Source organism: Benincasa hispida, chromosome 10 (assembly GCF_027475165.1).
Source record: "Benincasa hispida cultivar pf3 chromosome 10, pf3_genome.v1.1, whole genome shotgun sequence".
Taxonomy (NCBI): Eukaryota; Viridiplantae; Streptophyta; class Magnoliopsida; order Cucurbitales; family Cucurbitaceae; genus Benincasa; species Benincasa hispida.
In genome coordinates, this window is record NC_143487.1 from 60,454,329 (window position 1) to 60,476,064 (window position 21,736).

A 21,736-nucleotide genomic window follows, 5' to 3' on the forward strand; every position below is an offset into this window, starting at 1 on the left:
TAACATTGTTTACTGTTTAAGACTGACAATTTCAAAGCGATGACCTAGGTAACTTGACCTTAATCCTGAGCTAACTATGAGCTCCTATTTATTTGGAATTATCCTTAGATTTGTATAGCTGAAGATTCACTTAACAGTGCCGGCTCAATAACCTCCCATTTCAGGGATAAGACCGGATAGATAGTTGGGGACATAGGGTGCAAGACGGAATTCACTTCTACCCGCTTTTAGGTATAATAGAGAGGTTGTTCCCTTAATTACTGATTCTGGGTCTTAAACAAGGGGCCCCGCCCTCTCACTGGCCCGAGAGAGACTCGGTTTTGTTGATTGGATCACAAAACAATTGTTTATTAGGGGACTAGTGGGACTTAAGGAATAAGAAGTAATTTCGGGGGTAAAATAGAGATTCGACCCAGCCGTTATTACGAACATCCTGTGAAGGGTTGACTTACTAATCATGGTTATATCGAGTGGACATAATATATCTAAAGTGAGGGGAATTCAACTATGGGCTTTAGTGGAGTGGCCCATTAGTTAACGAATGGGGGTTAGATCGGTCAAATGAGTTTAGCCGATTAATCTCGGATCGTTGGAGCCCATGATCTGTAGGTCCACGGGGTCCCCCTACTAGCTCCGAAATGGATTAGCTCTAGAGTAGTTTGATAAGTTAATTTGAAACGTTCAAATTAGAATTAAACGAAATTGGAGAATTTATAATTAAATATGATTTAAGTATATTAAGATGGATTTGTGTAAAATAAATTTAATATTGGATATTAAATTAATTAGAATTGTTTAAATTGTTTAAATAATTATTTATTAATTTTATTAGAAAATTAATTTATGAAATTAATTTGTAAAATTAATAAATCTTGATTTTAGAATCAAATATGATTTTAAAATCAAATTTTGGATTTTGGAAATAGAAGATTATACAAATGGAAAATTGGATTTTTCATCTTCATCTTCAAGTAGCTCACACTAAACCCATTATCTTAAGCTTCAATTACTTCAAGCATGAGCTACAGCTCATGCAACCACTCTCTTTGTATGATAGTCTGCAATATATTAAAGAGATTGAAGTGAATTTGAGGTAATGCAATTGATAGAATTTTAGCTGATAATTCGGTTGAAGAAGGAGTTTTTCATTTGGGTTGTTGCTATGAGCATTCTCCAACACCCCTTGATTTCAGCTTATCTTGAGTCCCACAACTTAATCTAGAGCACCAAGAGAATAGTAGGGAAGATTTTGTGGTGGTCTGCACAAAGATTTGGAGAGATTTGCAGCTGGAAATTGAGATTTCAAAGGTATGACGTGAAACCCATTAATTTCTGTGTAAGCATGCTTTTGTTTCTACCAAAATTAATCAATTATAGTGTTTATTGATCCTCGTCGCTTTTGCTACATGCTGGTACAGTCCAACAATTGGTATCAGAGCATCATTTAAGTATTCAATTCGGTTTAATTTTGGTTTGGTGGGTGTTTTATATGAGTTATATGAAACTGCTATACTGATATGGTTTTCTCAGTTTTGGTTTTTAATTTCTCTTTGATTTCTCAATTAAATTTGTAACTGGCTCTTGCTTGATGAGCTTATATGTGTTCCCTAAAGTCTATAATTTATTTGGAGTCATTAGAGTTGAAATTAAGTTGTAAATCGAATAAATAGCGAAGTGGCCGAGTTGCAAATTTCAGTTTATTAGCCTCTGTTCATATCATTGTTGAGGTTCAGTGCTAGATGATCATTTAGCTTCAGGCGTTAGACGATGTGAAGAAAAGCTAGACGATCGTATAGCTTCGAGCATTGAGCAGCAGCTCCTAAGCGATGCGTTGAGATGTTGTGCGATAGCACTACGCGATCGTTTACCTATATGTGGCAGCTGAGCAATGTGTTGAGATGCTATGCAATAGCACTACGTGATCATTTACCTATGTGCGGCAACTAAGCGATGCGTCGCGAGCTATGCGATAGCACTACACGATCGCTTACCTTTGTGCACGCACTAAAGGATCAAGATGAGGCGCTAAATGATGGTGCTAAGTGAACATGTAGTAGTTTTCTGGTGTTAGACGATGGAGCTGCATGATAGTGTGAGACACTAAGCAATCGTGTAGCGTTCTCTAGCACTAGACGATGGCATTATGCGATAGAAGGTAGACACTATATGATTGTGTAGCTTGGTCAGGCGCTATGCGTTGGCTACTACACAATCATGCAAACACTAAACGATCAAACAAACATTAAACAATCAGCCTTAGCGATATTTTGAGCATGAAGCGAGAGCAGTCAGTTCGACCGATTCTCTTGAGGTCCGGTCCAGTTCAACCTCAAATGGTTTTTGGTTGGTTCGGTTCAGACTCTGCTGGTCCAGTTCAGACGGTTCAGATCCAGTTCAAGCGATTTAGAGCGATTCGAGGCAGTTTTGAAGCTGTTTTTTGTAATCATTAGCCTTTTGCTTGCTTTTTTTTGCCAAAACTAAAACCATATCAGTCTGTGTTTAATTATTTATGCATTGGATGTATGTTATAATTAAATAAATCTTGTATGTGCATATAGTATGCTATGTAGATTTAAAATCCCACCGCAAGAAGCATGTTACACGCATTGAAAGTATGTTATAAGTTGTTATAATATATAGTATGCATGTTAGGGTTTCCTGTATTTAATATAATGGTTATATTAAATATTGAATGCCTTTATGTATGTTGTGGATGTTTAGCACGTCTAAAGTTTTATAATTGTATAAATTTGGGTTAGACATTTAAAATCCATAACAAATAATAGCTGCATGCTCATGTAGGTTAACCACTTATTTTAATAGTTAAAATAGGTTGTTAAACTTGTAAAACTAGGGTTACAAACTCAACCAATATATAATCTTGTCGAAGGTTGGGGGTATTTAAGTTGACGATGTACGGAACACCTCTTACCTGGGGATTATGGTCGAATAATTGAACGTTGGTAACCGATTTTATGAGTATACATGAGCGATGTGAAGTAATAAAACGGTTTATCACCTAGATATCGTAGGTTTAAATCCATTTATAAGTATTATACTTGGATAAATCACATAGACTTAGGGTTGTTTTTATTCGCCAGAAAAGAACCTAAGTATAAATTTACCAAAAAATAGAACACTTCAGTGGTAGTCCAATAACTTCTATATGATAGAGTAATTAGAAAACTTTAGTGGGATATTAATAGCATATTTGATACGTTATTTTTAGCTCTTACGTCCCTAAAAGTTCACAGTCTAGATTTAACTGGTACTTCGTGCCACCTTAGAAGTGACCTCCATTCGGAAAGTATTTTTTAGCTTAAATTTAGATTTTGGTGAATAAGGAAAAGTTGTTCGAATAGAAATCAAGTGTACGATTTCAACTGCCATGTCTCCACATAGTTCACACCATGAGATTCATATGACGCTTCGTATCACCCTGGAAGTGACCTCCATTCGGAAAGCGGATGTCTGAGTCAATATCAAGGTGAACGGGAGAAGTATTTCATAGTAAATGGGTGAAAGAAATGTGTCAACATATCCTGCGGTCTCTTCTGTTAGTTTGGGCCATGAGATTCCTATGTGGCGCCTGTTGGTTAGCTTTAGGCGACCCTTTGCTAGTCGTTTAACGATGATTATCCCCTTGGAAGGTTGTAACATAGGATTCGAAACAACTCAAGCTCCAGAGATGGATAGGATTTCTTAGGTCCATTCCCAATCTTGACTCTCTACTATGGTAGCATAGTTGGGGCCGACCTCTAACGTCTGAAAATGGAAGGTTACACTTACAGAATTATTAAGTGTTAATAATTTCTGACCAAAAGTGGTACCTAAATGACTATCAAAATATGAGTTATTTTGGAGATAATATTTAGTCAAGAATGTCTTGATGTAGTATCGTTGCAAAAGAATAATCCTGGGTACATTATTGAAATTGCTAAAACTTGATTAGATTTAAAAGCAATTCACTTATAGAATTTGTTTATAATTTCAGAATGACGAGTTCAATAATACAATTGTTGGCATCGAATAAACTCATCAGGGATAATTACGTGACCTGGAAATCAAATTTGAACACGATACTTGTGATAAACGATTTGAGATTTGTCTTAACTGAGGATTGTCCTCCCATTTCTAGCTCCAATACAACTCGAAATATTCGGGATGTGTATCAAATGGGTCAGGGCAAATGATAAAGCCCGTGCTTATATCCTCGCCAGCCTATCTGATGTCTTAGCGAAAAAACATGAGTATATGAGTACTGCCAAAAAGATTATGGAATCTCTACGAGGGACGTTTGGACAACCGTCCTTCACCCTGAGGCATGATGCCATCAAGTACATTTACAACAGCCGCATGAAAGAGGGGACCAATATTCGTAAACATGTCCTAGACATGATGGTCCACTTTAATGTGGCAGAAGTAAACGGTGTTGTCATGGATGAGAGAGAAGTCAAGTTGGTTTTATTCTGGAATCTCTTCCAAAAAGATTTCTGCAATTTTGTACGAATTCATTGATGAATAAAATTGAATACAGCTTGACTACTCTACTGAACGAGCTATAGGGTTACCAGACAATGTTGAGAAAAGGGTCTGGAATCAGAAGTAAATGTTACTACTGCTGAAAAGAGAGAAACTCTTTCAAGCCTGATGTTGCCTCCTCTTCGAAGAGTAAGAGTATTCCTGTGAAGAAGGGCAAAAAGAAAGGGAAGAAGAAACCTGCTAGAAAGAAAGGCAAGGAAAACGCTAAGTATTGCTGATAAGAGAGCAGAGAAAGGTAAACAGGCTAACTAGTTCCTGGGGACCATTTTCTCAGCTCGACCAGTGAGAGAAGTTGTTGCTTGATCTTACTGCATTTATGATCTTGTAAAGAACAAATTGTATATATTTTTGTTGAAAATGAAATGTTCATTTTCAGAAATTATGTTTGTTCTAGCAACTTTTGTTAAGAATCAAACTGTTAAAAGCCATTTGTAAATATTCAGATATTTAAAACGGCTAGATCAAAGTATAGAAAGTTTAAAGATTTCTAGATCTGACTGTTAACAAGAGTTGTTGAGACAGGTCAGACGCGTCTTACTCAAAGAGTTGAGAGTACCTAAATGTAGTGGGAGGAAAGTGTGCTTCTTGGCCATTATTGAGAATAAGATGCAATCCCATGTAGTTTAATTAAAAGCCTATTATACACTAACATGTTTATAATGATTTTCTCGGCTAAAGTGTTTAAGAATCACTTAGTAAGACTAGGAATACCAGATTAACTAGGGCAAGTGGGAGAAATATCAGGTATGAGATACCCTAGTTTATTAAATTTCTCTATAAAACTTAAAAACTCAGTCCTATATATTGGATATATAAGTTACCATTGGAGTTTTAGTCCAAATGAGAGTTTGTTGGGTTTTATGTCCTAAAACTCGTGGTATGTAAACAATGGAACTTATTCTGAAAATTCAATGAGGTGTTATTGAATAGATGTTTTGCTTATTAGAAATTCAATAAACCTAGAAGTCCCTTGACTATTGGATGAGTACTTAACTTTATGTGGAGACATAAAAATGGATCAGGTTCAAGTAAATAGTCAAAATGATCTATAGTATATGAATAAGGTTGGGTACCTTATTCTGTTAACACTATTGGATGTGGTATGCTCTGTCGTTGTTACAAAGAGTTGTAAAGTGCTACAAACAAAGTGATCCTAATTCGTTCATGTTGGGACATGAGGAGTAGGGGTGTCCTTGTGCAAAAGGGTTTGTACAAGATCGGACCACGAAATTAGTCACTCTTACTTTATAACGTTGTTTATTGTTTAAGACTGACTATTTCAAAGTGATGACCTAGGTAACTTGACCTTAATCCTGATCTAACTATGAACTCCTGTTTATCTAGAATTATCCTTAGATTTACATAGGTGAAGGTTGGCTCAACAATATCGGCTCAATTACCTCCCATTTCAGGGGTAAGACCAAATAGATAGTTGGGGACATAGGGTGCAAGACTGAATTCACCCCTACCCGCTTTTAGGGATAGTAGAGAGGTTGTTCCCTTAAGTGCTAATTCTGGGTCTTGAACAAGGGGCCCCGCCCTCTCACTGGTCCGAGAAAGACTCGGTTTTGTTGATTGGATCACAAAACAATTGTTCATTAGAGGACCAGTGGGATTTAAGGAACAAGAGGTAATTTTGGGAGTAAAATAGAGATTCGACCCATCCGTTATTACGAACAACCTATGAAGGGTTGAATTACAAATCATGGTTATATCGAGTGGACGTAATATATTTAAAGTGAGGGGAGTTCAACTATGGACTTTAGTGGAGTGACCCATTAGTTAACGAATGGGGGTTAGATCGGTCTAATGAGTTTAGCCGATTTATCTCGGATCGTTGGAGCCCATGATCTGTAGGTCCACGAGGTCTCCCTACTAGTTCAAAAATGGATTAGCTCTAGAGTAACATGATAAGTTAATTTGAAATGTTCAAATTAGAATTAAATATGATTTTAAATATGATTGGAGAATTTAAATATGATTCGAGTATATGAAGGTTCGAATTTAAATATGATTGGAGAATTTAGAGTTGGAGAATTTATACTTAAATATATTTAAGTATATAAAGATGGATTGTGTAAAATTAATTTAATATTGGATATTAAATTAATTAGAATTATTTAAATACTTTAATACTTATTTATTAATTTCATTAGAAAACTAATTTATGAAATTAATTTGTAAAATTAATAAATCTTGATTTTAGAATCAAATATGATTTTAAAATCAAATTTTGGATTTTGGAAATAGAAAATTACACAAATGGAAAATTGGATTTTTCATCTTCATCTTCAAGTAGCTCACACTAAACCCATTATCTTAAGCTTCAATTACTCCAAGCATGAGCTACATCTCATGCATCCATTCTCTTTGCATGATAGTCTGCAATATATTGAAGAGATTGGAGTGAATTTGAGGTAATGCAATCGATAGAATTTTAGCTGAAAATTCGGTTGAAGAAGGAGTTCTTCATTTAGGTTGCTGTTGTGAGCATTCTCCAATTTCCCTTGATTTCAGCTTATCTTGAGACCCACAACTCAATCTAGAGCGTCAAGAGAATAGTAAGGAAGATCTTGTGGTGGTTTGTACCAAGATTTGGAGGGATTTGCAGTTGGAAATTGAGATTTCAAAGGTTCTTCAAAGGTATGACTTGAAACCCATTAATTTCTGTGTAAGCATGCTTTCGTTTCTGACAAAATTAATCAATTAGAGTGCTTATTGATCCTCGTCACTTCCGCTGCGTGCTAGTACAGTCCAACATGCAAATGGGTCTACAAGATCAGGCACAAAGCTTATGGTTTTATAGAACGGTATAAAGCCCGTCTTGTGGCAAAAGGCTTTACACAACAGGAAGGGCTTGATTATATCGAAAATTTTTCTCTAGTGGCTAAGTTATTTATTGTGAAGGTTCTTCTTAATCTAGTTGTTTCTATGAATTGGCCTTTAGTCCAGTTAGATGTGAATAATGCTTTTTTGCATGGTGATCTTGTTAAAGATGTTTATATGATCTGCCACTGGGCTATAAGCATAGTGTTGTTGCTAGTACGAGGGAACTGTAAACTTCATAAGTCAATATATGGATTCAAACAAGCTTCTCGACAATGGTTTGATAAGTTCTCACATGCTTTGTTACTTCTTGGATTTTCTCAATCCAAGTCCGATTATTCACTGTTTACTCGAGGCACTAGTAAGGGTTTTGTTGCTCTTCTCGTTTATGTTGATGATATTATTATCACAGGTGCATCTAATGTGGATATTGATCAGTTGAAAGTTCATTTAGACTATGTTTTTAAGCTAGAGGATCTTGATTCCTTGCATTACTTCCTTGGCCTCAACTTAGCTCGTTAATCCAAAGGTATTGTGATTTCACAATGAAATTATGTGTTGCAGCTCTTAGAAGACATTAGTTTTCTGGCTTCCAAGCCCGTTTCATTGTCCATGGATCCATGTACTAAGTTGCAAGCTACAAGTGGAGATTTGTTAGATGATTCTTCCTCTTACAAACGTCGTATTGGCAGATTACTATATCTTACTGTCAGCCGTCTTGATATAATGTTTGCAGTGCATAAACTTAGCCAATATGTGGCAAAACCTCGTCAATCTCACTTGTTTACTGCACACACCTTGCTGTGATATTTGAAAAGTTCTCCTGGTTAAGGTATATTGATTAAACCTTCACCCTCTTTTCAAATAGAAGCTTTTACTGATGTAGATTGGACTTCATGTCTCGACTCTCGAAAATCTACTACGTGTTGTTGTACCTTTCTTGGAGAGTCTCTTGTGTCGTGGAAATCCAAGAAGCAAACAATAGTGTCATGGTCCTCTGCTGAAGCGGAATATCGGGCCTTAGCTGCAACTACTAGTGAAATCACTTGGTTAACTCAACTCTTGAAGGATTTGTAGGTTCCTGTTGTATCTCCTTTATTATTATTTTGTGATAGTACAACCACCATTCATATAGCTTTCAATCCAACGTTTCATGAGGACACTAAGCATGTAGAGTTGGACTATCATTTTGTTCTGGATCAGATTGTTAAAAGTGTTGTAAAACTGTTGTCTGTTCACATTCAACATCAATTGGCTGATATTTTCACAAAAGCACTTACTTATCATCTTTTACTCATTTATTGTCCAAGTTGGGCGTGCTTAACATTGTAATGCCATCTTGAGGGAGAGTATTAAGATATAGTTCTCATGTATTCTATTTGTATTTGTTAAACAGTTTGTTACAAGTGGTTTAAGTCCATGTGTACTCTTGGTGTTGGCTATTTATTTACCCAACTTTGATAATGAAGATTGAGCACGTTATTTACCTTTTGAGTGTCTTAATATTGTGCATTTTTTCCGCTGACTTATTATTGAAAGAGAATGAACAATAAAAACCAACTCTGAAATAAGGTGATAGTTATGTAAGTTTGAAGGTTCGATTTTTATAATTAAAAGTTTATAATTGCAACTATCATCATATTTTAAGGATGGCTTTTGCAGTTTGCCCTTTAAAGAAAAAGGGATTGTCTATTATTCATAATCCGAATTAAATTTTAGCAATCTTTCTATTGATCCAAATTTAAACCACGTGCTTTATTACTCGATTTTTTTAATGATTTATTACTCGGTACTTAATATATACTTAAGTATATTATCTGTTAAAAAAAATTCTTAATATATTGTTTGTTTAAAAAAAAAAAGCACGTTTCTTTGCTGCCACAGAATTTCAAAATAACAACCCATGAACTTCATAAAGTTTTATTATGATATTGAGTAAAATATTTGCCTTGATTCTTGAATGTTATAATATTAAGTAAAATATTTGCCTTGGTTCTTGAATGTTAACTTTTCTATTTTTATTTCAAAAAAAGAACTTTTATATTTTTAAATGTTGAATATAAAAAAGGTACTCAATCAACATCTTTTTCAGAAGTCCAAATAATATTTAAAAAAAATTAATCAGTAAGCAACTGTATAGTATAGTCTAGAATATTTCCACATTGGCAACTTTACCAACTATGTATAGGCACATGGTCTGAATTAAAAATTATTATTATTATTAAAGGTTCAATCAGCCGCCTAGTTTATGTTTTGTATTGATTCATTTCCTAAAATAAAGAATTCAAATATATATATATATAACAATAAAATAAAAGTACAATGGGTTGGAGTATTTATTTGCATTTTGTATATCATTGGCCATTGATACATGCAACACACATGCATAGAGTTATAATATAGTAAAATTGTCCAAGACCAAGTTTCATCCTCTAGAGATTGAGTATTAACTCTTTTAACCAATGTAAAAATCTAGTCAATTTTATTTAAGAATTCGACTGCGATGATTTTTTAAACTAAAATCTAAACAACAAATTTAAAACAGGTAAATCAATCAAAAAGGATTTCCAAAGTGTTGATTTAGCCGACCAAACAATGTTAACATGTAAACTAACTTGTAACAGGAAATGATTAACATTTACATAGATATGGAAGCCAAAATTTTAGGTTTCCTCTATTGAGCTCAACCCTTTCTCACGTCAAGACGTTAATTTACATCTTGCAATTGATCACCTAAGCATGAAATTATGACCTTTCAATAACAATTTCTAATATTTTCTCATCACTCTCATGCATGATCAAAAATCATTCTAACGTTCTAAATCTACCTAATCTCTCCTCTCTCTAACAAGAAACAACGCACAAACAAATAACCAATAGCCAATTGATTACAAGCATTAACCATCAAAACACTAGAAGGTAATTGTAAATGACATTAACCCAATAAAACTTATCAATGTTATAACATCTAATCAACATTTATCAATACCCTAGAAATCTAAACTCAGCCGGTCATGATCATTAAATACATATTCCTAACGAAATACTAGGAGCCACAGAACATTAAAAGACAAGGAGAAGAAGAAAAGTTATCCATCCATCCACTTCATCTCTAGTAGAGAATTGATCTTTGAGTTTTGACTTTCGTGCTTGAGCTTCTAATCGCCCTTCAATCTCCCGAGCTTTAAAATTCCCCTAAAACTTCCTCTACATGGACTTCAACCAACCTCTCAAACTCCCTCATCGACCAAAACACTAATACTATACTTAAAACCTATGAAATATCATATTGTAGATGGATAGAGGGCAAGAATGAAAATTGTGGTCATTAGTTCAAAATAGACATCTACTTCAAAAGTTATGATCTAAATATAGATAAGTAGTTTTATCATAGTGCAATAGTGTCTCGACGTTACATGAATTTTCTTGCAAAAACCACTCCTGAAGTATGGTGGTAGTTACAAATTACATCATTAAACTTTCAATCATAAAAATTAAGCCCTCGAACTTATGCAAGTATTAAAATCGATCCCTTGTAATAGTCATAGAAATTAGACCCCTAAATGATGCAAGTTTGAGAGTTCAATTTTAACACTTGTATAAGTTTTAGGACTAAATTCTACCGTTTTTGTAAACCCAAAGTGGATAATATCATACTATTGTGGAGATTGTTGTTTCTAACAAGTGGTATCAGAGTCATGCCCTTGACTTAGCCATGTTGATAGATTCTCACGAGTTGACAAAGATGTAGTGGAGCCTCAAAAGTTGTCATGTTTTGATATATGGTTAAACTCTATTAGATAGGTAGCATGCTACAATGAAAAGGAGTTAGCCTAGATTAGAGCTAAACTAATAGATGAATATTTGGGGGAAGGCTCAATGGTGCGAGGATTGTTATCCTTAACATGTGGTATAAGAGTCATGTCCCTAGCTTAGCCATGTTAGTTGAATTTTTAGGCATCGAACAAAGAGTTAGTGAGCCTAAAAAATAGTCATGGCGTGATTCGTGGTTAAAGTCTATCAAATAGGCAATATGCTCTGATAAAGATGAGTTAACCTATATAGGAGTTAGACTAAGGTTGACAAAAATCCCTACATATACCCGCCCTAATCGGGATGAGGAACCTCTAGTTTGATCAGAGATGAGGTTAGACCAGGACACAAAATGGGTCCTAGACCCGACTCGCCTCGAATATTTTTTTAATATATATTTATTAATATGTATATGCACGTTTATATATATACATATATATGTTTTTTTTAATTTTATTTCATAATTTAATTAACTTTAACTTTTTATTAAATTTAAAATAAAGAAATGCTAAAATATTTATTTATTATTAATTTAAATAAATAAAACAATAATAAGTTACCTTAAATATTTATAATTTCAATATAAATAAAAAATTAATTGATTTTAAATAAAAAGATTTTAAAAGGGGATTTTTTTCCTACGGGGACGGGGATGGGGAGTGCATCCCGCCCCTGCTCCGTTGCCAACCATAAATTAGGCAGGTAGATATTCGGGGCGGGGGAGATAAAGGGATGACCATGGGTATAAAAATGAAGACAGTTATTTCTATCAGTATGAAGTCTTTTGGGTGAAACCAAAAGTAAAACCCTTATGGGTCGTTTGTTTTTTTGGAAATGTAGATATATAACCAAAATCTTTAGATACTCGAATTTCTACTCAAGAATGTTTTAAATTTACATGTACTTTTAAAAATGTCCTTATGATTATTTATTAATTTTTAATTAATTTAATATAATTTGAACTTATGTAACATATTTTTTTTATCAATTTAAATTTCTTTTTAACAGAATAATATATATAGTTGATAGTATTTATTTTAATTATATAATACAAATGAAAAGTGATATATATATATATATATATATACATAAGAAAATGAATGACAAAAAAGAAAAATGGAGATGCCCTCAACTCGGGAATTTGAAAAATTCATGTTACGAGAGGGCATCCAAACTCTCTGAGACGCCTTCCCTAAGATATTTTAGGATGCTCGAGAATCTTGAAATGCCAAGAGATCTTATAATACCACAAAACAAACACGATAATCCTAATGTCCACTTCATGTGAATCTAGGATATCCACGAAACAAATGGCTCATGAGACTTATGCTCAAGGTGGATAATATCATCGAGTATCCCAATTTCAATTATGAGTCTTCTAAAGTTTAGGATATAAATTATTTTTTTTCTGGGTTATTTGAAAATGTCATTACTAAACATGTCCTGAATTTATTAGGAATATTAACACGATATGGCCTCCATAGCTATCTGTTTAAACTTTAGTGGGCTTTGGGTTGTAGTTGTGGCCCAATTCGACCTTTTTTTTTTTTTTTTTTTGTTAATAAAAAGGGAATTGTGAGAAATAGCTAAAGGAAAAAAGAACAAAAAGTGGCTAAAATATTTTATTATTACCACATTTTTTGAAAATGAGAGTGTATATCTTTATTCTCAGTTTTACCCCTAATATATGTGTATATTCTTTATCAATATATTTAACTGAATATTAGTCTTAAAAAGATCAAACAAATATCCTAATTCCCATCATCATATATCCTCTTAGATTCATGTACCTAAAATATAGTTTATATTTGTGAAAGTAAATTTAGTTCAACCGTAATTGACATGACCTTTCATCCTAAAAGTAGGAAGTTCGTTCGATCTTCATTCCCACAATTATTACAATAAAAAAAAATCCTTGAAATTAGGAGAATTTTTTGAGGTTATTTTGAGTGGTTGCCAAACGCTCAAAATGTACAATATATAGGACCTGCGAATTGGTCAATCCGAGGGTTTTATTTATAAAACCGAGGGATATATTTTTCTTTAATATATCTAAACATTTTAATATTTAGTGCGAAATTATAGTGGATCTAACACATAATACAAATGTCAAGCACAAAATAACTTAATATCAAACAATAACAGTAGAGAAAGAGAGGCATAAAGATTAGTAACACGGTTCAGTGCATTATTATCTACATTTAGAGGGTTGTGTGCTTAGTGGAAAGAAATTTCACTATATAAAGAATTTAACAATTACAATGGAGTACTTATTTGATAGATTCCCTCCTAAGTAACTCACATAGAACTTACTCTTTAGTTTCAACTTAGACTCCCCCTAAGTTTAAGCTCTCTTCACTTCCACAATAACGTTTCTCCAAACTCTGTATGAGATCCCCTCAATACAATGTACTTAGGCTTCCCTAAGTATGGGATTTCTCACCTCCATTAGCAAGTTTTTCTCAAGTTTTGATTGAGATTCCCTTGATCGGCTGAAAACACTTTGACTAAATTGAAAACCTTTTGGAAGAAAAGCCTTCAATCCAGTGTAAGTGTACACAATCAATAAGTAATACAAAGATTGGAAGAATTCCAATTCATCTCCAAAGGGAACATTTTTTTCAACAAAGTCCTTAAAAACAACAAACATTTTCCTCAAAATTGCAACTCTAACAACGAGAGAAAATTTATTTGGATATTTGAAAAGAATTTAATTTAACAAACAATGATGAGAAAATAAGGATTCAAACATGTCCATGCTTCTTTTTAAAGATAAATATAACCTAATATGAAAACTTGTAACTTAGCTCAATTTCAAAACTGGATTTGACACTTATTCGATATTCTAAGAAGTATCTTTAGGAGAATAAGTTATTCATTAAGCCTATATTTTTATGACTAATGTGAACTTAGCTAATTAAAAATAAAATCTCATGGTTCTAGTTTTGCCCTATGTCTAGAATAAACAAAGTCCTACTTAAAAACTCTTTTCTTAGATCACTTTTATGAGAATCAAAATTTATCTAACTCTTTCGGTGTTAGATTCAATTTTAGTATACTAATGTAGGCTATCAATGTAGACTAATAATGATGAAATAAAATCAATAAAAGCAAATCAAGCTATGAGTTGAGCCAAATCACTTTGTTTTACATATTAGACTTTTGTTATTTTCTTTAGAGCATTCACATATTTGAATCACAAACAAAAGCTTAGCTCATGAATAAAGAAAAAAAATGATAAAAACTGAGATGAATGATGAATGGTAGTTCACAGTGAACTGCATAAAAGAGAAATATAATCTGCTTGAGAAAAATTCAAACTTGAAGAACTTGCACAAACTAAAGAAACTAAAAATTCAACTACTAAAGTATGCTGAAAATAAAAGACAAATAAATCTACTAAAAAAAAATACTGAATTGAAAATTACACACAAATAAAAAATAAAAAAAAATGCACGACCAAAACAAGCAACTTCTCCCCTTCTTTTAATCTAACTTGTTTCTCCTCTTTTAAGGGGATTCAAGCTATTAGGTTTGGATAGGATTGGATCCATTAGCAAGGAAGAAATCAAGTATAATTGACAAAATTTAAATTCAGACTACAAACCAAAAAGAATAAGAATGGAAAGGACAAAAGGGTAAGTAAATAAACTCAAATTGAGAATATTTTATTAGATGAAATTGCTGTAAAAATGAAAGGAACAGACAAAAACTAAGTTGCTGGAAAATTAACATGAAGAAATGAAATACAAAGCTCAAAATGAAACTAAACTTGAGAAAATGAAATACAAGACAAAAGAAATTAAAACTTGAAGAAAATGATGCACACTTGCCTTGGATCTGGTTCAATTCAAGCTTTGTCGAGACGAATCGAGATATGACGGTCCCAAATTTTTTAAGGAGACCGGATCTATACAAGTGTTGCAGCTCAAATCTTCAAGAAAACGCTAGGAAAAATAGTAAGTAAAGGTGCAGAATTTTTCTGTGTTGGAGGAAGAATCGATTCTTGGATGGGTGTTTTGGAGATCTTTGAATGCCTTTTTATAAACTTCAAAGGGCTTATGGTTGCTGTTGAAGGTGAGAGGCTCATGGGTTGCCCTAATTCGTCAAGATTGATAGGAAAAAGTCATTGAAATTTTGCCCAAAAACTGAATTTGAAAGTTTTCTTTTTTGCTGCTTACGATTGCTTTTGCAATCTGTTTTTCTGGAATACTACAACAATTGGGCTTGAGTGAATTTTTTGCACAAAAACACAAAAAATTAAGGAGTCTCTTGCCAATTTTTAACCCTTTTTCATAATTAAAATTATAAATGCCATCTATATTTGTTGTATTAACTTTGATTTTACTATGTAAAAGAGTATATACGTGCAATTTTATATCAAAATACTTAGGTTTAGTAGCTAATTCTTAAACCCCTGGATACCGCATTCAAAAACTCACCCCAAATTCTTACTTATTCCCCAAGTAATTTACTACACTTGTAATAATCTAGCCAAGCTTAATCGACTGTTGGAACAAATTCTCAACGAGGAAAAACAAAGTTTTCAATCACAATACATGAAGGTTGAAACTTAGAAAATTCCTAAGCTCAAAACTAAAAAATTCATAATCTCAAAACTCTCCGTGTACACACTTTTCTAATAAGGAGACTAACTCTAAAATTAAACAAGACCACAATATATATATGGCTAGCCTTGAGAAGATGTTCGGGAAGGAAGAAATAATCTATAAGGAAGGCAAACTACAAAATCTTCAAAGCAAACTTACAGGTAAGGAAAAAAAATATTACGTAGAATCTACCAAAATATGCTTGCCACATGATACAATACATGTCGAAAAATATGTTGCTTAAGTTTTGCCTTTAATAAAATTAGTCAATCATACAATAGTAACATAGTGTATCGAATACACAATATATTTTCTCTTTTATATTTAATGTATAAAAAATATTGAATTTTAGTTCGAACACTTCAATTTAAATTATTTAGCTCTTTATTTTAATATATAAAAAATATATTAAATATTAATTTGAACATTTCAAAATTTTATGTCAACTGATTTGAGCCAGTATTACTATGAAGTGGCAAGCGATTTTATAGACCTACAAATTATATATAAACTCATAAAAATTAATTAATCAAATTCCTAAATCAATTAATTTTCCTTCATTAATAGTAGGCCACTCTACTATAGATCTATAATTGCATTCATCTGCATTGTAGGATAAGTAATTGTGTCAATAGATCTAATCATTATTACATACAAGTCAATTCCTCGTGTGTTGTTTGTAATTACAATTGGATCAAAAGTTCATTTTACTCTAGTAATTACATCTTACAACTTAAGTACCACTAATCCTTTAATAAACATTTCGTTTATGATTCAACCATAAACTTAGTCCCTCTTGGACCAGCGAGAGAATGGGGTTTCACTGCTCAAGTTTTCAAAATGATAGGCTTATTGAATTGACTACATATGTTATTCTCACCCATGCAAATCAAAGAACGAGCCTCACAGACAATACTTCATAACTCACTTAGAATCAATATCAAGTAATATATGTCCTCACATGAACGATTTATATTAAATTATTTGTAACAATTACAAGGTGAGTTGTATAGTGTTACCAAAATAAAACTTCAACCTTATCCATATATTATAGTGTCCTTTAAGTTGTAAGTCTTGAACATGATCTACCTATATGTAAACTACATACATTTCAAGATTACACTATCAATATTAGATTTTTACCTATAATAGATAATATTACAAATAAAATATTTATTATGAGGCTTTAGAGTACAAATCTCAATGACCTCAAATTAAAATCTTCAAGTATTTGGAAAATGCTAATAATACCATTTTTAAAACATGTTTGTCTAATTATTATTTTGGTAAATTGTAAAAACCACCCCTAAAGTAGGATGGTTCAATTGTAAAAATTAAATTCTCAAACGTCTCAAACTTACATAATTGGAGAAATTATAGCAATCGTATAAGTTTGAAATGGTCAAATTTTATCATTTAGGAGTCTAATTTCTACAACTATTGTTTATTTTAGGGTAAATTTTAATACTTGTAGAAGTTTGAGGACTCAATTTTTACAACTAAAAGTTTGAGGGTAATTGCAATTATCACCATACTTCAATGGTGGTTTTTGCAATTTGTCCTAATTTTTTTTTTTTGTTATTAAGAAATGAAAATATTATAAATTTAACCCTTTTTGAAACTTATTTTCATAAATGTGCAAACTTTTTGATGTTTTCGTATATAAGATTTAATGGATTTTTCGAACTAGAATACCATTAAATTTGGTGGATGGCTAGAAAGAGAATATGCCATTGTTGGGAGAGAAAATACATTTATTTGTTGAAATTTTATTAATTTGATTAATTGGAGAGAGAAATGCTTTTATTTGTTGAGATTTTATTTCTTTAGTAAATTAGAGAGAGAAATGCATTTAATAATTTTATTTTCTATTTACATTAGTTTAATTCGACTTATTGGTTTTTCCGACAGATCCATGGTTATTTTAACATTTTATTTGAAAATATTCATCCCAATATATGAAATATACTATAGTTTATAATTAAGAGATTGATTCAATGCTTGATATAAATCACAGTATAAACCAATATATGAAATATATGAGTATATAAATCTCATATTGACTTATTGTTCGAAATAAATCACAATATATATCATAAATTTCATTTATATCACATTATACATATAATATATATCATTTAAGTAGTTAGAAATTCAGCAATCAAAATTTATTGTGAAGGTGGAGAGAACGAGATATAGAGAGAAGAGGGATGGGGAGAGAATGAGTGGGAATTTTGAAAAAAAAAATGGTTGAACTAAGTCTTGCACGTGAATCAAGGAACTTCCGAGTTTCATTTTTTAAAATATATATAATGAATTATATGTTGAGGATAAAAAGATATTTGGACCCTCATTTTTATGTAATTAAGAAGTCATTTGGACATTTTTTTAAAATAATAGTAAAGCTAGACAAAAATAAAATTTAGGGCAAGCCTTGTTTGTTGTTATCCCTTAATAAATGGGGTTGACCAAATAAATAACAAATTTAGAGGTTTCATTTGGAAAAATAATAAAAATGGAAAAATTGTGAAAATAGAAAAATTAAATTAAATAAAAAAAAATAATAATGATAAATTGTCAAAGTTGTACCTAGTTCATGAGTTGAAGCAAAAAAAAAACTTCCAATACACTATAACTAAACAATTATCATGATAACTAATGTAGCCTACCCCAAAAGTCCAATCAACACTTACATGATATGATTACTACACTTCTCTAAGTAATTGAAAATAAAATATAATTAAAACCAAAACCACCAACAACTAAACAATTATTTTTTAAAAAAAAACTTCTCCCATTCCTTTGGTTTTCCTCTAAAAAAGAAATTAGGAATTTGAGAATTTCTTTACGCAACCACAACATTTCTTCCTTTGGTTTTCCTTTTCGTCAAGCGATCACAATACACACTGTCACATATAACAAGAAACAATAGAAGGAAATAACAATTATATATTAGAATTGTATGGCTGCCGATTACAGGTTCATGAACGAACAAAAAAAAAGTGAAAAAATGAAGAAAAAAACACACATTAACTGGTATGGTATGCGACTATGATAATGATAGAACAATACAATGAGAAAAGAGAAATAAGTGGTAGCCGAGTTATATTCTTTATTTTTTTCCTTTCTTTTATTCATTTTTTTTCTTTTTATTGATTTGAATTATATTAAAATTGAATTCTAAAACAAAATCTAGATATTTCAAACTATATTGAAATATATTGGGTTCTTCAAAAATGAAATATATATACATACTCTTATAATTTTCCCTCTTAAATTTAAAATTTACAAATTTCAAATCTTTTATCAACTTAAATGCAAAATTTTCAAATCTCGTATCAAATAAATTTAAATAGATTATCTTCTCAATTATATTAGTTTTGACGCTAAAATACAAAATTAAAAGGAAACAAAATCCAATAATTTGATATAGTTGATATAAATTCACAAGATCTCAGAATATTACAGATTATATACCCATGGATCTATTATTATATTACATTTAGAAAAATTATATAAGTAATAATAATATAAAAGAAAAAAATTTAAATATATATGAAATAAAAAAAATAGCTAAACCATGATAAGAATACAAATCCCTAAATATATTAAAAAATGAAAAATAAATAGATAAAACTTAATCAATTTGAAAAAAAAAAAAGAAGTAACAAAAAATTGAAATAACAAAATATATAAATAAATTAAAAAGGAATAAGATAGGAATTAAATATATACGTATCAATATTCATGGATCATACCGTATATCTCACTTCCAATTCCTATCTTAATAGAAGTGAGACTTTTACTTTTTCTGATGGCAACCAAAAACCTTCGATGTATGTGGTCTTTTCCGAGTATTTTATTGTTAAGTATAGTTATGATTTTCTCAGTTTATACCAACATTCTTAAGACCAAAGAGACGAGCGAAAAAGGGGGGAAAGTTCTCCATTCCTAGTTCTCCTATAGCTGGATTCTTCGGAACCACAAGAATCCTTAGTTAGAATGAGATTCCAACTCAGTGCCTTTTGAGATTTTGAGAAGAGTTTCTCTTTGGAGAGTACAGTACGATGAAAGTTGTAAGCTGTGTTCGGGGAGGGGGGAGTTATTGTCTATCGTTGGCCTCTATGGTCATCGAATTAAACCACATGCTCCACCGCTTATGCGGACCCCTGTCAGGCCGAAAGGCGTAGTCGATGGACAACAGGTGAATATTCCTGTACTACCCCTTATTGGTCCCGAGGGATGGAGGAGGCTAGGTTAGCCGAAAGATGGTTATCGGTTCAAGGACGCAAGGTGCCTTTGTTTTTTCAAGGTAAGAAAGGGTAGAGAAAATACCTCGAGCCAATGTTCGAGTACCATGCGCTACGACGCTGAAGTAACCCATGCCATACTCCCATGAAAAGCTTGAATGACCTTCAACAAAAGGGTACCTGTACCCGAAACCGACACATGTGGGTAGGTAGAGAATACCTAGGGGCGTGAGACAACTCTCTCTAAGGAACTCGGCAAAATAGCCCTGTAACTTCGAGAGAAGGAGTGCCTCCTCACAAAGGGGGTCACAGTGACCAGGCCCGGGCGACTGTTTACCAAAAACACAGGTCTCCGCAAAGTCGTAAGACCATGTATTGGGGCTGACGCCTGCCCAGTGCCGGAAGGTCAAGGAAGTTAGTGACTTGATAACAGGGGAGTCGGCGACCGAAGCCCCAGTGAACGGCAACGCTCTTAGTTCAGTTGTTAGCTAGAACGTCGGTCTACCCAATGTCTACGGTTGTCCCCCTCATAAAGAGGGTTCATGCTGCCTCGGGAACTGGCGTTCTTAGCCATTGTAGGGTAAATCTCCTAAGTACCTCGTATGGTAAGCTAGGATTGAAAAAAGTAGGGGCTTTTTCTTGCCTGCTTCTGGCGGTTTATCTCTTGTGGAATAAATATTCAACCGCACACTTTTCGTCTAAATAAGTTATCTTTTGCCTTAGGCGAGGGGTTACCTACGTCATTGGCTCGCGTGCTTTCGAATTTCTACCTCGGCGGCAAAGAAAGCAGGTCACCTTAAGAAAGAAAACTATTGCACATGCCCCTCTCCTGCTTGTCTCGGATGAGATCTCCGTCTTCCCGGGGGAGAAGTATAACGTTGCTTTGTTAGTTACATTCCTGATGGACATAAAATTCGGGTCTCCCAATCTAATTAAAGAAAGACCTCACATTACGTCTTCGTCCTATACTCATGAAGGACCCTATAACCTCCACCCTTCCAAGGAGTAAGTTGAATGCACTGCAATAAGAAGAGGTAATACAAAAGTGTATAAATTAAAACCAAATTTGATAAGAAGATGTATAAATAAATTGGCAATGAATAAGATAAAAGTTTACATTAAAATTACACTGTATATGTAAATGTAAAATAATTAAATCTCATATCTTCATATTACTATTAGACTGTACTATATGTTGTTAATTGGTGAAATCATATAAACATAACTATAATAATATGATAAGTGTTAAAATTGATTAAAAAATTGAAGAACATTTTAACTATTTGGAAAAAATAAATTTCACTTCATAAAAAATGGTCATTCAAGGATATGAGAAATATATAGCTAATTTATTAATAAAATATGTATAAAATTATGAAGATTGTTAAAATAATAACAAAAATAGTCTATAAAAATAATTTAATCCTTCAAGGATATGAGAAATATACAGTTAATTTAGTAAGAATATACATATAAAATTATGAAAAACAATTCAAAGATTTGAATAAAATTGAATATGTAAAAAGTAATGAAAAACCATTCAAAGATTTGAATAAATTTGAAATTTGATTAGATAAAATAAAATTTAATATTATATGGATATTTAAAATATTAATTTGATAGAAAAATCTGAATATTTAATTTAGGTGATATTAATTCAAAAAATGGTTAAATAAAATATAAATTAATAATAAA

General features: G+C 32.2%; 1 long non-coding RNA gene across 1 annotated transcript; it reads right to left on the minus strand.

Annotated features, from left to right (window-relative positions):
- Positions 1–13,320: 13,320 nt before the first annotated feature.
- On the minus strand, positions 13,321–15,458 carry LOC150033527 (uncharacterized). Its single transcript, XR_016523777.1, has 2 exons — positions 15,015–15,458; positions 13,321–13,717 (listed from the first exon to the last, which is right to left on the minus strand). It is a non-coding gene; the product is annotated as an uncharacterized LOC150033527 (long non-coding RNA).
- Between the last annotated feature and the right edge of the window lie 6,278 nt (positions 15,459–21,736).